The 15,012-nt window shown below is 48.0% G+C and overlaps 1 protein-coding gene across 1 annotated transcript in view; it reads left to right on the top strand.

Moving 5' to 3' along the window:
• The window catches only part of SLC7A1 (solute carrier family 7 member 1), a 78,516-nt gene that overhangs the window by 36,421 nt on the left and 27,083 nt on the right, over window positions 1-15,012 (top strand). The window contains exon 2 of the mRNA XM_028105717.2: window positions 869-968. The gene's annotated coding sequence lies outside the window, so the exon portion shown is untranslated. The remainder of the gene's footprint in view (window positions 1-868; window positions 969-15,012) is intronic.

The raw sequence follows: 15,012 nt of genomic DNA, 5'->3' as shown, positions 1-15,012 counted from the left end.
TCCTCTCTGGGTTCACATTAGTGCAGATCATATTCAGGAGGCTTAATTAGGCCTCTCCAGCTCCTGGGTGAGCATGTGAGTGTGTGCAAAGTGGAAATGGTTAAGATGGAGGAAACAAAGGATTTTATATGCTGCTCCTTGAGGAGCTTCTTCCTAGGACACCCTCTGCGAAGGTGACTGTTCCCGCTTGCAGACAGTGGTGACTTGAGTCACTCGATCCCTTCTGGGACTGCAGGCCACTCCCCTATGCTCGTCACGAGAGCTCACATCCTACATTTAGAGCACCCCAGCCCATCCTGATGTGGACGGGGCAGGAGTACACTTGTGCCCATCTGACTGCTGGTCCAGGAGAGTCCTTTGCAAAATGGCCATTCACAGATGGTGTCCGACTGTTTCCTGAAGGACCCAGCTAAGGCTGTCTGCCTCTGCTGGTCTCAGTTCTCAGTGCCATTGTCAGAGGGGGGATTCACTCCCCTCACAGCTCCTAGCGAGGGCCTCAGAGCTTTTGCTCACCTACCTCTGTGTCGTAGATCTGTGGAAGTAGCCTGTCTGGGTGATGCTTTGATACCATTCTTGTTTGAGATAGGATCATCATTGATGGAGGTAACGTGGTAGGATCAATGGCTTGAAGGCCATCTCGTCCAGCTTCCTGTCTTGTTCCCTGCCCAGTGGTGCTTCGCTGCATGCCTGCTCAGTCCCCATGGTCGGACCCTCACCTTCCCAGCCACTCACGCCATTCGTCTTCGGAAGGTGGGGTGTCCTTCCTGACACTGAGCTGGATGGAATCATCCCTCCCTGTCACAGCCACAGGTGTGGAGGTTCTGGGAACCAAACTGGTGGGGCCTAACGTCTCTTCTTTGCTTTCCAGGAGCCAGAAGCTCCCATCTCGTGCCTCCTGAGACGTCTTTGTTCCAGGACGCAGGTGATCCTCAGGTGACGAGGTGACGAGTTCTCACGTCCCATTCCAGGTACGGTCTGCCCACCTGCACCCCAGCAGGATGGTCTCCTGGGTGCTAGAATGTATTGTCCGTTGAGTCCTTCTGTTGGCTGTTGACTTTATAGGTTAACGCACAACTCTACCCTACATCATTGTCTTCCAAAGCTTATAACTACTCTGCCTTTTCAGAGTCATCTGGCTCTTCAGGCCCATCCACTCAACAGAAAACAGGCGTGCCTCTTTGCTTTTGTGGTTTTATTGAATTTCTACATTTCCTTCAAACAAAACTCAAAATACCCTACAGATGGCAAGGCTTCTGAACAGAGGCTGCCAAGGGCATGCTGTGGAGAGATCTGCCGAAGCCTGCCCCTCACTCCTGGTGTAGATGCCGGGATGCGGCATGGTGTGCAGCACGTGGCGAGATCCCCTCTGGGCCGGGGCCCCTGGCCCGTCCGTGCTGGTGTGCAGTGCAGTGGCACTGAGGCACTGTGCTGCGGTTCTGCCTTTGACTCTTGGAACCTTTGCGCTTCTCAAGGTCAAGGGCTAGCTCCAGTTTCCTTCCTGCTCTCAAGCTTTTTTCCCCCTGCTCCTACCCCTTCATTCCTTGGCTTTTCCCTCTTTTACTTAGGGATTCTCCTGTAGCTTGTTTTTGGGTTCAGATGCTGTAGTGATGTGCTATAGGTCGGTGTATTTCAGGCGGGTCCTTGGAGCCCCAGAGTCCTGAGGGGGCCAAGGAGCCAGGCAGGGAGTGCCGGGGAAGGTCGGGTCGAGCCCCCAGGCCGCAGTGTCTCCCGTCTCTCTGTGTCGGAGTGGCTCCAGTTTTATCTGATTCTCACGTCAGGATTCAGCCTAAGAGGTGGTTTGGGAAAGAAGGATTGTACTATTAAAATAGTTAAAAACTATTGCTCCAGTTATTTTTTGATTAAAGTAACAAGTTCACCAAGTTTGGGCACTTCATTTTTATTGTCACTATTTTGTGCATTAAAAAAAATGGAGGTAAAGGTTCTTCAGGCGTGTATGTTTATAAACGAACCTCACCTGACGTTTCTTCCTCCGTCTCACATTCTTATGGTCTTCTGGGCCTTTCAAATTCTTAGTTTCAAATATAGCTATATTAAGAATGCACCCGTAATCAGGGTCATCCTTCATCAGAGGGACTTTGTGGGGGATTCAGCCCATGATCTTTGCCACAGGGAAGCATCTTTGAGCCGACGGCCTTGAAATAAGAAGGAGGGGGCGGGCTCCCCATGGCTCCTACGTCATAGAGAGGATCCCCCCTTGTTTATGAGGCTGTTGGCAGCCTTGTCAGTGTCAGGAACAAGGGTGCAGGGTTACCAGGTGCGCTTTCCCAAAGACAGTCAGGAAACCTGGATCCTTGCTGGCAGGGATGTGGGAGGCTATCCCCAGTCGTGCCAGAAGCCGTTGTAGACCTCAGATGTCCTTTTCTTTTCTTCTCCTTTCAGGGCTTATTTAGTAAAAGTGCTTAGAGTGAGTGCATTCTGCATTCTTCCTCCTCTTCCTGCAATCGTCCGATGTGTCTCTGCTGTCTTACCAGACTATTTTCGAGCCTCTTCCTGTTACCTAATACCAGGGCTTGGCGCGCGGGTGTGGGGGGGCGGCAGGGCTGACTGTTCACCTCGGAGTGAAAAGTCTTTATCAGATCTGTTTCTCGGATCAGGATGCTGTGACAGAATGCGTGAGGAAGCCATCCATGGTTCTTGGGCCCTCGGACACGTGTCATGAACTGCACCTAAATCAGGGGAATTCACAACCTACTGGAAACCACCACGAGGTCACCCCTTCTTGAGTGAAGAGATTCCGACCAGGTGCCAGATGGCGACTGAGGTGGTGTGCCCCCTGGAGGCTTTTTGGTCTGTGGCACACTTGTTTGTGCTCTTTGGCTTATCATTCTGTCTTCCTGCCCAGAGGCCAGGCAGCTTGGTTCCTTTCCCTGCACTTGATCAGCACCTGGAAGGGCGGGGAGGCATAGAGTAGGCTTAAGGCAAATATTTGCTGAATGGATAGATGGTTGCTTTCGTCTTCCTTCCCAAGCTGTGTGCACTCTGAGCGCAGGGACAGTGCATGCCTTATCTTTGCAGCTCCTGTAACTCCCAGGAGAGTGGCACAGGGCAGACATGCAATTCTGTGGAAAATGAAGTAATAGTCATTTAATGCATGCCATTCTTCTAGAGGAGGAAATTGCTTTCAGATCATTCAGACTTAACCAAGAAAATATAGTTTCAGGTCAAGAAAAGGTTAACTCTACCATTAAAACAGAGGAAGTTAAAGAAATGTTGGGCTCTGGTTTTTAGCTCCTTGAAGGTTTAAAGAGAGAAATGAAGGCAGACTCACTCACGATCTCATGACTGTTTGGACCACAGAGGAGTGCTCTGTCCCTGCATAACAAATCACCACAAACCCAGAGGCCTAAAACAACACACATCTATTGTTTCATTGTTCCTGTGGTCAGAAGTCAGAGCACAGCTTGGCTCACGAGGTTGTAGTCAAGGTGTTGACTAGGGTTTGGTTTTCATCTGGAGGCATGGCTCAGGTAGAAACTAATTCTAATATCTCCCAGGTTGTTGGGCAAATCCATTTTTTCATGGTTGTAGGACCCTGGAGCCCCGGCCTCTCGCTGGTTTTCCAGGCATGGCTGTTTGGTTCATTAAGCTGGCAAAGAGAGGCTGCTAGCAAGATGGAGCCTGATGGAATGTCACATAATCGCGGAATGACATCAGCACGTTTGCCACGTTCTGTTGACTGGATGCAGTCCCAGTTCCCACACATACTCAAGGAAACACCAGGAGTAGATCATGGGGCCACCTTAGCGACTGCCCACCACAGATCGCCTCTCCTTGCTCCTTGAAAAGTGGTTGCCATCTGCTATCCATTTGTGTGGAAAATTGTTTTGCTCCTTTGTTTTTTCCAAAATGATCCATGATTTTAAATCTTTTAAAGGATCACAACTCTATAGGGTCCATTCATTCTTCTAACCAACTTGGATATCCTCCGTGCCTTCCTGACCCTGCTGGGTGGTGGATGCCCCCAGAGTGCTCACTTCTCCAGCAGGAATGTCGGGTTAAGTTGCTGTTTGTGAGCTGCTTTAGAACCTGGCTGCAGTTTTGTCGCATTGTTTGTAGAGGGAAATGTGGTCCTGAGTCTCAAGTGACTGACTTGCCTGTGAACTTTTAGAAGGTTAAGACGCCCTCCCAGTAGTTTTTTCTGTGGCAGTGGGTATGTAGAGAGCGTTATTTGGGGCCTAAGTTGTGATGTCTATGGTTACCCTTTAAAAATTCCTTAAAAACAACAGAAGTCTGGGGGCGCCTGGGTGGCTCAGTCGTTAAGCGTCTGCCTTCGGCTCAGGTCACGATCCCAGGGTCCTGGGATCGAGCCCCGCATTGGGCTCCCTGCTCTGCGGGAAGCCTGCTTCTCCCTCTCCCACTCCTCCTGCTTGTGTTCCCTCTCTTGCTGTGTCTCTCTCTGTCAAATGAATAAATAGAAGTCTTTAAAAACAAAACAAAAAACCCCAAAACAACAGAAGTCTGTGCTGTGTCTCCTCATTCTCTGAAGATGCGGAGCCTAATTGTCATAAAGCAGTCACCAAAGAAGGGAGAATTTCAGTGAATGGCAGCCTGGATAATTGACTGTTGTTATATTGAGAGGCTCTGGGGTCTCATTCGGGTAGCATTCCGTAGGGAACAGACTGGTTACAGGATTGCCCTGGAGTCTTCCGTAAAACACAGCAGGTGGCACTGCCTGTGACAGAGGAAGCATCGGTGGTCCGTCCCGCACGATAAAAGAGCCCCTGCGCACTGACTGCTACTGTCTTGTCCAGTTCAAGGAGCGACACTTGTCCAACTTCCTGGACTGCTTCGTCCACCTGACATCAGCCTGACCCTCTGGCAGTCCTCTGCTGGCCGTTGGTGGTTCGCTCCAGCATTGTGGTGCACGGACCCCTGTGAAACTGGCCTCAGAGTCATTTCCGGCCCAGAGAAGCACGTTCTCTGCTGTAATAGAGACTGTTCTGGCCCCACATACCAGGGTGTTTCCTCCAGGTATATTACATAAGGTAGATGAGTGCAACAGGTATGGACTTCAACAGGTAAGGTAGCCGACCCCACGAGGAGGCTGCGACGTTTCTTTTCATGTTTACATGCTTTTTTCTTTGGGATGAGGGCTTGAGATTTTGGCTACGGGTAAAGTATCGTTTACAGGAAACCAACCATAGAATGAGGCATTTCCTGCTGAGGGATTATTTGTGCATGACATATACCACATAGATAATTCCCATGGTAACTGTGGGTGTGTGGAGTCTGTGTATCTCTGGGCTCTTTGAGGAGGAAGCTGAGACCGGGAGCAAATGGCAGGTAAATGTGAAAGATTAGAGCCTTTGCTTGCGCAAAAGTGCTTTATTAGTCGGATGAAAATACCATGCTCAAAGGCAGACGTAATTGATTTGCTCCTCAATGAAAGAAGGCTGAGCCACAAGCAGTCAGCTGTCCCGGTGCTGTCCTCCAGTCTGTCCTTCACAACAAGACCAGATCGGTCCTCCCAAGATAATATTTTTGTGATGTCCTTCCTTCGCTGAAAAATTTCACGTCCGAATGTAAAACCCTCGGCTGGCCATTCAAAACTCTTGTAAATGTCCCGCCCTCCTGCTTCACTGCGCTCACCCCGCTTCCCCCGGGTAGTCTGACGTGCGTCCTGGGCGGTTCAGCAGGCCTGTGCCTTCCCTCCCAGGTCACCTCAGCTGTGACAGGTGAACCCCAAGACAAACTCGTGTCCCTCATGGGTACGCAAAACATGCCCCAAAACACGCATGCCTACAGATGTCTGTCTTTCAGCTGCTACCAGCTTCTGAAGAACCTCTGAATCACTCCCCGCCCCCGCCCCACTGAATCTCTTACTTGGAACCCTTGTTGCCTTTTCTGGTTTCAGTCTAACTCCCCAAATGTGATACAGACTTAGGCTCAGAGAATGTGTAGGAACAAGGCTGGTGGTAAGAGGTATGACCAGGTCTGCCTATGACAAATCCTTTACTCGTGGCTGTCTTTTCCTCTCCGGCTGCTTGAAGCTTGGCCTCCATCATGAACGGCACAGTAACTATCCGGACCAGGAAGTTCATGATAACCGACTACTTCAGCGGAAACAGATGGTCATTGATGTTCTTCACCCCGGAAAGGCAATAGTACCTAAGACAGAAATTCTGGAAAAACTAGCCAAAATGTACAAGACCACACCAGATGTAATATTTGTGTTTGGATTCAGAACCCTTTTTGGTGGTGGCAAGACCACCGGCTTTGGCATGATTTATGATTCCTTGGATTATGCAAAGAAAAATGAACCCAAACACAGACTTGCAAGACATGGCCTGTATGAGAAGAAAAAGACATCAAGAAAATAGCGAAAGGAACGCAAGAACAGAATGAAGAAAGTCAGGGGGACTGCAAAAGCCAATGTTGGTGCTGGCAAAAAGTGAGCTGGAGATTGGACAACAGAAGGAGTAAAGATGCTGCAGTGGTTTTATCTCTGGTGGTTGTGCAGATCTTTCATGAGAGGATCAATAAACTAAGAATGTTAATGTGAAAAAAATAGCTGAATATTGACAATTTCATATGATTCAACCTAATCCTGCATAAAAGACTATTTAATATGTGTCCATGGCTTATAGCACTGGGGGTGCTATTCTGGTCCCAGAGGTAGGGGTTGATACAGGTTGTGGAGGAATTTCTTCTTTTGTTTTCTGGGTCAGCCCTGAGTGAATTCCTTTCTTTTCACATTCACTTTTGGAAATTTCCAAATGTGCACAAATGTAGGGAGAAAGCACAATGAAATCCCATGTACTCAGTTATCCACATCTCCCAGAGAGACTCTTGACATGGATTTAACTTGTCTTTGGACCTTTGTGCCTTGCTTTTTTTCCACTTGTTTGTTGGTTTTATCAGAATATTTCCTTCCCCTTAACTCAGAAGCAGTCCACACTCATAGAAAAAATTGTCAAACTGCAGAAAATAAAAAATGTCCGTGATCACCTGTTCAGAGCCAACTACTTTGGTCCCCTTCCGGGCCATTTTGTCTAAGCTCGCACTCAGTATGTTGTTATTTCTCAGGGATGCTCTTTCATGTTTTTTTCTTCTTGACACTGTCTCCTCGCTTTTATCAGGGATGCGGTCTCTCCATCATAACGTCTAGTCCACCTGCTCTGGCCTGCTCTTTCTTCCACACACTTTTCTAAGGCTTGCTGTCTGTATGGTTTCCAGAACTCTCCCTGAAGCCTTGGTTGGGCCCTGCAACCCAAACCACTACCCTTTCCTCAGTCCCAAATAAAGCTCCTATTACCTCGAAGCCTGTGGGTCTTGGCCAGAGGCTGGAGGGAAGTGGGTGGATTATGTGAATTTACTTCACTGTGTGAATAACTAATTGACTTAATTTTTACAGAGGAATTGTCATTTAACCTTGTGAATCTTTTATTTGTAGGACCAGGTGACACATTAAGAATTGTCGGCAGCAGGGAGAATAAGTTTGGCTGAAGTTGAGTCCGTTTGGCACCTGGCATAGAGTAGGGTTTCTGGAATCCGATGACCTAGGTTCAAATCCTGGCTCCACTGCTGTCTAAACTCCACTCATATTCTCCTGAGGGGAGTAACAGTTGCTATTGTTGGTCTCTGATGGGGATTAAATGAACTTGAGTGTGTTTCTGTCGAGAAGCTGGTGTAGAATGTTGGTTGTTTCCAGCGGACCCCAGCCCTCTGTGAGTCTGTTCTCCAGCTCAGTTCAGGGAGTTGGACCTGATTTTTCACAGTTTCTTTGTCTACCTTGGAACCAGTGCATTTTCTAGAAATTCCAGGTTTTTTCACACAGTTGCCTGTGACCATGGGAAGATGGGGAAGCGTGGAAATTTACTGGAGCTTGGGGTCTAAATCCATGAACTGCCTGGGTTTGTTGAGTAAATGCATTAGTAAATGTAAAAATAATTGATTTATGAGTGTGCAGTGAAAGTTAGATCAGCTTTGTGTGGAATCCTCTGCTTTGCTCTAGGTCCAGATGCCAGTTCTTGTGCTTTTTGAAAGAGGACGGTTCTGGAAGGAGCCACAGAAAACTGTCTTTCAGGATACTTTAGAGGCCTAGAGAATTAAAGAAGCAATGTTATGGTAGTAAGTCTGAATTCTAATCTTAGGGGAACTTTATTTAAGACATTTCTTTTCTATTTGAGAGCCAAATGTGTAACAGTTTTAAAGGCCCAAATGACGTGCTTAACAGTTCATATAATGCTGACTTTATGAAATCTCCAACTCCTTAGGACCAGGCTCCTATTTGGTTCTGGTTAATCAACATTGTACTAGAGAGGCAATGGCAGGGCTCCCCCTGGACCTGCCCACAGAGTTTGTAGATCACTGGGCCTCAGATTCCAGATATAGAACATTTTCGTTACATACTGCAAAAGTAAGTATGATTAAAGGCATGTGTCAGAGGAGCTCTGAGCTCCTGATAGAATGCATGTTTTTGTTGTAATGCATTTCTACACACAGGCCCAGGGCATCTGTCCTGGTAAAGCACAGCCTTCCCTAGTGATGGAAATGCCATCCAGAGACATAACTACTGTCTAATCACATCCTGCTGGCTTAAGGAGGAGCATTTCTAGATTGTAGCTGTGTATCTAGGTTTTGTGAAAACGTGCTTAGCAGTTCTTCCCCGGCTTCTTCTTTCTTATATCATTCTTCAATTTGAGGAAACAATATTGAAAAGATTTGAGTAGAGCTAAGTAGACAGCAGTATCTGTGGCAAAGCCTTTGGTTAAAGATATAGCCCTAGTGACGGGAACCCTTTGCTGATGGGGATTGCCTGCCTTCGGCTACCAGGAAGCAGAGACAACTGACAAACAGATTGCAGATTGAGATTTTGAGAAAGAAATTTGTGCCTACTGGTGTGGCAATAATAGCAGCTCTTTGCATCAGAAGAGTAACGGATTTGGCTTCTCAGTGTGTTCCTTTAATGTATTATCTCATTTGACCCTCACATGAGCCCTGCAATGGCGCGACAGCAGTAGTGTCTCATCTTAGACGTGGAAACTGAGAACCCCAAGCACTGACCTAAAGATAATGAATTTGGACCTTACAAAACCCCAGGCTGAAGGGCGCAGGTACTCAAGCTGTCCCACTGTAGAGCGGGGAAGCTGTCCTCAGGGCAAGACGGGAGGTAGGGACAGAGCACACCCCATGACAGAAGGTGTCTGGGAGGAAAATGGGAACTGTTCCAAGGCTTTGTAGATAAGAGTATGTTGCTTAGGTTGGATTTTAACCCAACTGATGACTTTTTACATTTATATTCATTTAGAGAAACAGAAACGTACTCTTTAGTAACTCAGACCATTAACTATTCAGCGAACAAAATCTCCTTTGATAGAGGGAGACCCTCATAAGTTGTTGATGGTAATGGTGGTGATTACCTAAGATGAAGGTCAGTTTCCTGTCAGCTTCCTAAATTGAAGTCAGCCGGTTAACACCAAGTGTCCGCTGTGGGTGCTATGTATGATATGGTCCTGTGAATACTGTCCGGTGCCCCCTGTGTGCCAGGGGATAGAGGAGGGTTCGGATGCCGCTCTCCTGGTGGGACACACAGAAACCCTTCCCTCTGCCAGTCAGCCCTGCCCCCTGTCCCTGCTGCTTTCCTGTACAAACTCTCCACACCCTCCGTGCCTGTTCTCCAAACCTGCAGATCCCGCTTCAGAGGACGGTGCAAGGCTTTGGGGCAGGAAGACTTGGGTTCGAGCCCCAACTCCGTCTCTCACTGGCTATGTGCTCTTGGGCAAGTTACCTAAGAGAAAGTCACGGAAATGACTTTTGGTTTGTCGTGGGCTGGGCATCATTCATTTAAAAAGTCTTCCCACATGATTCTCTTGCACACCCAGGGTTGAGAATGACAGAGTCCTAGTAATGTTGGGTTTCCTTATTTCTGGAATGCAGAGTATTGCCGGATAGATAAGGTGGTGTGAAGATTAAATGAAATAATTTATCTAAGGGATCTTTCATTTGGCTGATGTCCCAAAATGTTAGTTGTTATTAATTATTACTATTTGTTTTCTGCTTTAAAAAGTTAACACATCTCATTACAGATATTATGACAAATATAGAAAAGAAGAAAACAGCCCATAATCTGAAAGATAATCTCAGTGTTTTGGTACTTTACATACCCCTCCCCCTCACCCACATGCTCATTGGGATAAGAAAATGTGCTTTTTTACTTGATATTTTCCTAGGACATTAAAGATGTCGAAAACACTTTTCTGCCTGCATACCATTTCGGCAACAGATTTGCACATGACAGATCTTGTTCTAGTTCTTTGATTAGTATGGCATTGTCCGCTCTCAGCCCCCTGGGTGATTTGCTTGGGCCTCTGTGAGGTGTGAGCTTGAGGGGTGGTGGCACCACTCACAGCCATCATGGAGCCTGGCTCCCTGTGCCTTAATGCTTCTTGCCTGGCTGAGAGGCCCTTGCTGTGCTCATGGTCAGTATCTCTGTCCCTGTTTGCCTTGCTCTTTGCCATTTCTGCTTTGGAAGCTCTCGGAGTAGTTTGTTGCTCCCTGGCTGACTTCCCGACCTGTGGCCAAAAGCTGTCCTGCCCTGGTGGGCGTGCACCTGAGGTGGGTCCCCATGGCCTCATGGGCCTGTCCCTCTGTGGCTTGGAAGTCAAGACTGAGAGGCAGAACCTCTACTTTCCTGCCTCCTTCTGCTCCCCTCTGTCCACCAACTGTGCTCTGCTGTGCAGACTTAGAGCTTATGGCCATGTGTCGGGCTGTACACATTGCTACTGATGGGACCTCAGAGGCTTCTGGAAGCCTTCTGCATTTAGCTCTGTGGAATCAGTAGAATGAGGCAGGTCTTGGGCGGCAGGGCTCCTGGGGCTTTTTCTGATATGGCCAGAGTGTTAAAGTCACCAAGGTCTGGAGGTCGGGTGGACACTGTGAGGGCCAGTGATCACACTGGATCTTGTGCCTGCGCATGCCAGTGAGAAGCCACGTTACCTGTGGCCAGCGATAGAAAAGCATAAAGCATCTTTATAACTGAGGTTTCCAGTGGAAGCAAAGAAATGCATAAGTGGGCTTATGGACTTTATGCCTCTGTCCTTGCTTGATGCAATCACGCCTCTTTTCCCCATGAAAGTACAGGTGTCCCACACTCTTTAAAGGTTTGCATTATGCCACTTTGCTATTACAAAGACCTGCCTGTTTTTTATTAACTGAAAGATTAACTAATTGGAAGATTTTCGCTTTTACAAAAAAAAAGGCAAAAAGCTAAAGTGGCGTTCAGCATTTGTTTTGCAGCGAGCTATTCTAGAGGCTCCTCAGATCCGGAGCACCCAGAGCCACGCTTCTTCCCCGGGGAATGCACTCAGCATCTCAGCGTCAAGCCACCAGGGCTTTGAACTGTGTCTGTGAGCATCTATTTATCTCTGTTTACTTGGTCCATCCTTTAGCAAGATGTGTCCTAAGGTGTCAGAAAAGCCTAATAGAGGTGATTTTTTGGGGTCTGGGAACGCTCAGCAAATTTTCCATATAAATTATGGTTGTTTCTTTGCTTTACACCATTTCATTCGTGAAGTGTTCCATAGCAACGCTCTACTTTCAGATAGCGGGGGAAGGGGATTGGGGGGGGAGCCTGAAGTGGCCTTTGAGATGGACAGTTAGACCTCCTCCTTTGGAGCTCCATCACCTGGTGGGCCCAGCTCTTTGAGCTGTTGTGTGTGCTTACCTCTTCCTACCCTGACACTCTGCTGTCTGGGGTGGGACTGTGGGTTTATGTATTTCCATAAACCCTGGCTGTGTCGAGCACAGGGCATGAAAATAGATGTGAGATCAGTGAGCTTTGGTGGAATTTAGTGTAGGTGTTGATCATTGTACAGATTCCACCCCACAAGAAAGGATAACCTGATTTTCGGGTAATGCTTTCAAAACCATTGTGGCAACTTTCTGCATAAACCCCGACAGCAAGAAGGTCGTAACAACCTGCCATTGCAGGGATTGGAACAGTTAAGTTAGTTTTACACAGACGAGTATTCTTTCGTCTCACGGTTGGTTAAAGGACCAACTTTGGGGTTTCAGCATGAATACAAGTGGTGGCATAATGGATTCAAAATCCTGACAGTTGATGCCACTTGGAGAATATAGTTTTATGCCACTTCTAAGGAGATGGAAAGAATATTTCTTAAACCCAGGACGAGGTGAGTATCTCATTTTCAGCTACCCTGCTGGAAAGTAGAAACCAGCTAACTGGAGACATGTGCCTTCCCTGGGCTGTCTGCTCTGGGCCTCCCAGCAACATTTGGCTGCATCGTTGTTCCAGCCTCTTCCAAAGGAACTGAGCCTGCCCTTCCCCCAAATAGCAAGCAGTAACCAAGGCAGTAGCATCACGTTGTATGCCAACTGCACTTCAATAATAAACAATAATAAAAACTGAAAAAGAAAAAAGAAAAGAGTAACCCAGGTAAAAACAGTGGGAAGTTGGTCTCCTGTCAGGGTCCGTTCTGTGCTCCCCCCCCCCCCCGCAGTGGTTCACAGAGCGTTTCCCCCCGGCTGCTGGGGGCGACGAAGGGGCCCAGAACTATCCCCAGAGCAGGGAGCCACCATGTGCTTATTTAAGAGAAATGAACTGTGCCTGTCTAGTCACGTTTTGTACTCAACAAAGACTTCCCTTTCCACATTGTTTGAAAACCAGTATCTGTATCTAAAGTTATAGAATCCAGTAACCTGCCCCCTTACCTCGAAGAGGGTGCTGAGCCTCCGGTGTTAGGGAATGAGTTCTTGGAGCGGGTTTTTGGCTGGCAGGCGCGTGCCCACCCAGTGCTGACAGTACACGGGCCTTTGCAGCCCGCCCACCGCAGCCCTGCACATCCTGGGGGGTCATTTCGGCCTGCCGTGATTACTGGGCTCCCATTCGCCTTCTATTCTAAGGAGGCTCAGAAATGTGTTTCTGGCACATGTCTGGGCTCCAGTAGCTTTTGCTTCTGCTCCAGACAACAGCGAACTTTTGAGAAAGGAGTGTAAATTATGGACCGGCCTTTCACAGAGCCCAGGACAGACTGTGTCTTGTCTTTTAGAGGAAGGCAGATGGCTCATCTTACCTAGCCTCCTGGGCCCTTGGGTTGCTGTACTCTGTGAAGCCGAGGAAAGAAGATGCTATTTAATTGCACTGTCTTTGCCTTGCCCTGGCTTTTACTGTTTGGAAGAGTGAATGCACTTACTTTAACCAGACTACACACAGGAGGGGGTGGGAGCAGGTAGGCACTCTCTAAATGTCGGTGGCATTTACCAGTCAGGTTGAAAACAGTGCGCGTCACAAGGAGCTTTCCCACTCCGCTTCCCTGTAAGATTCCTGTCTACTTAAAATACTCCCCTCCCTGCCAAAAATGATGTCGAGGAGTGATTTTACAGGGATTCTGCACATCCCCTAGCACAGCCTTTTCTGCCAAGGGTTTGTGTTAAAATGTTACATCTTTAACTCGTTATCCAAGCCATTGTTTCCTGAAAGCTTTGTTAGGATTTACAATCTGACTTGAATAAATCCAGTTAAATCCTTTAAGGAAGAAAAGAAAAGGCAGTTCCAGGAGGAATTACACCCTGGCCTCTCTCAACAGTGCTGGGACCTTCCCCAGGCCCTGGTGCCCCGGCAGGTGACTCCGAGCCTCACCTTGACTGTTTCATCTTGCCCCAGGTATCGCTCACGGCCTCACTGGGGTGCCCCGGAAGCAGGCCGGTGTGTGGCCTGAAGCCGACTGGGGAGCCTCTGGTCTCTGTGCTTGTTCTTCCCTCATTCACAACAGCTGCCCTTTTCTGTTCCTATCACACCCTCGTGTCTGGGGTTTTCCTGCTGCCCTCCAGCTCCACAAATAATGTCGTCTTTCCTCATTTCCTCCCCACTTCCTCCCCACCTTACAGCACAGTGATATCATTTCCTTCCCATCTGGAAAGCCAGAGCCCTTGATGAGCACTTGGGCCCCCGTGCCTTCCGAGCTCTGTGATCAGGTTTGACCCTTGGCTCTCCCAGTTATTTTTCCTCATCCTTATAATGAGGAGATCGGAACGCATGACTGTTATTCCTAGCTGAAAACTTCTGAGTCTTGAGAAGCCTTTTTTGTCTTCTCTTGGCCGGTCAGATGGAGTACAGAGAGGCCCACTCCAGTTCCTGTGTGACCACACAGAGGGTCCTGGGCAGGGTCTGGGGGTTGGGGGGGGGGGTGCCAGACCACACTGTACCGGGTGGCTGAGGCCACGAGGTGTGGGTGGGCAGTTGGGTGTTCTGGATGATTAGGTATGGACTTTGCTAGATCTGCCATTCTCCATTTAGATTATTATGTTTTCCAGTGACTTAATCATAGCAAGGTTAGGTCAGTTGATGATCAAGATGAAAAAGCAATGATATTTTTTTCTACCTCAGTAGCCAAAAATCATGATAGCTTCTCTCTGCACATGCTGTTTTTTAAAAAAATAAACTCTTTAGTTCAGCACAGTTTTAGACATACAGAAGAATTGTAGGGATAGTACAGAGAGTTCCCATAGACTCCACACCAGCTTCCTCTTTTGCGAGCACCCTACATTAGTGTGTATGATCAGTTACCGCTAATGACCTGGTCCCCATACGACTAATGCCCATACTTTATTTAGATTTCCATAGTTTTCCTCGGGGTCATTTTTCTGTTCCAGGATCCCATCCAGGATCGCACATGACATTCAGTTACCATGTCTCCTCAGGCTCCCCTTGCTTGTGACAGTTTCTCAGACTTGCCTTGTTCCTGAGGGCCTGGCATCTTGAGGAGCCCTGGTCAGGTGTTTTGTAGAATGTTCCCCATCTGCAATTTGTCTGCTGTTTTTCTCATAATTAGATGGGGGTTATGGGTTTGGGGAGGCAGATCACAGAGGTCAAGTGCCCTTCTTGTCACATCCCGTAATCAAATGTTTGTCATCGTTGATCGTGGCCCCCTGGTCAAGGTAGTGTTGGTTAGGTATCTGCACTCTTTTCTGCCCTTCCCACACGGGCCTCTGTGGAAGGAAGTCATGTGGGCAGGCTGCTTACGGCTGGGG

This window comes from Eumetopias jubatus, unplaced genomic scaffold (genome assembly GCF_037043125.1).
Source record: "Eumetopias jubatus isolate StellerSeaLion01/CBP00866 unplaced genomic scaffold, mEumJub1_p1.0 scaffold_3, whole genome shotgun sequence".
Classification (NCBI taxonomy): Eukaryota; Metazoa; Chordata; class Mammalia; order Carnivora; family Otariidae; genus Eumetopias; species Eumetopias jubatus.
Note: the sequence above shows the minus strand (reverse complement) of the source record. Positions and strands in the feature narration are given on the sequence as shown.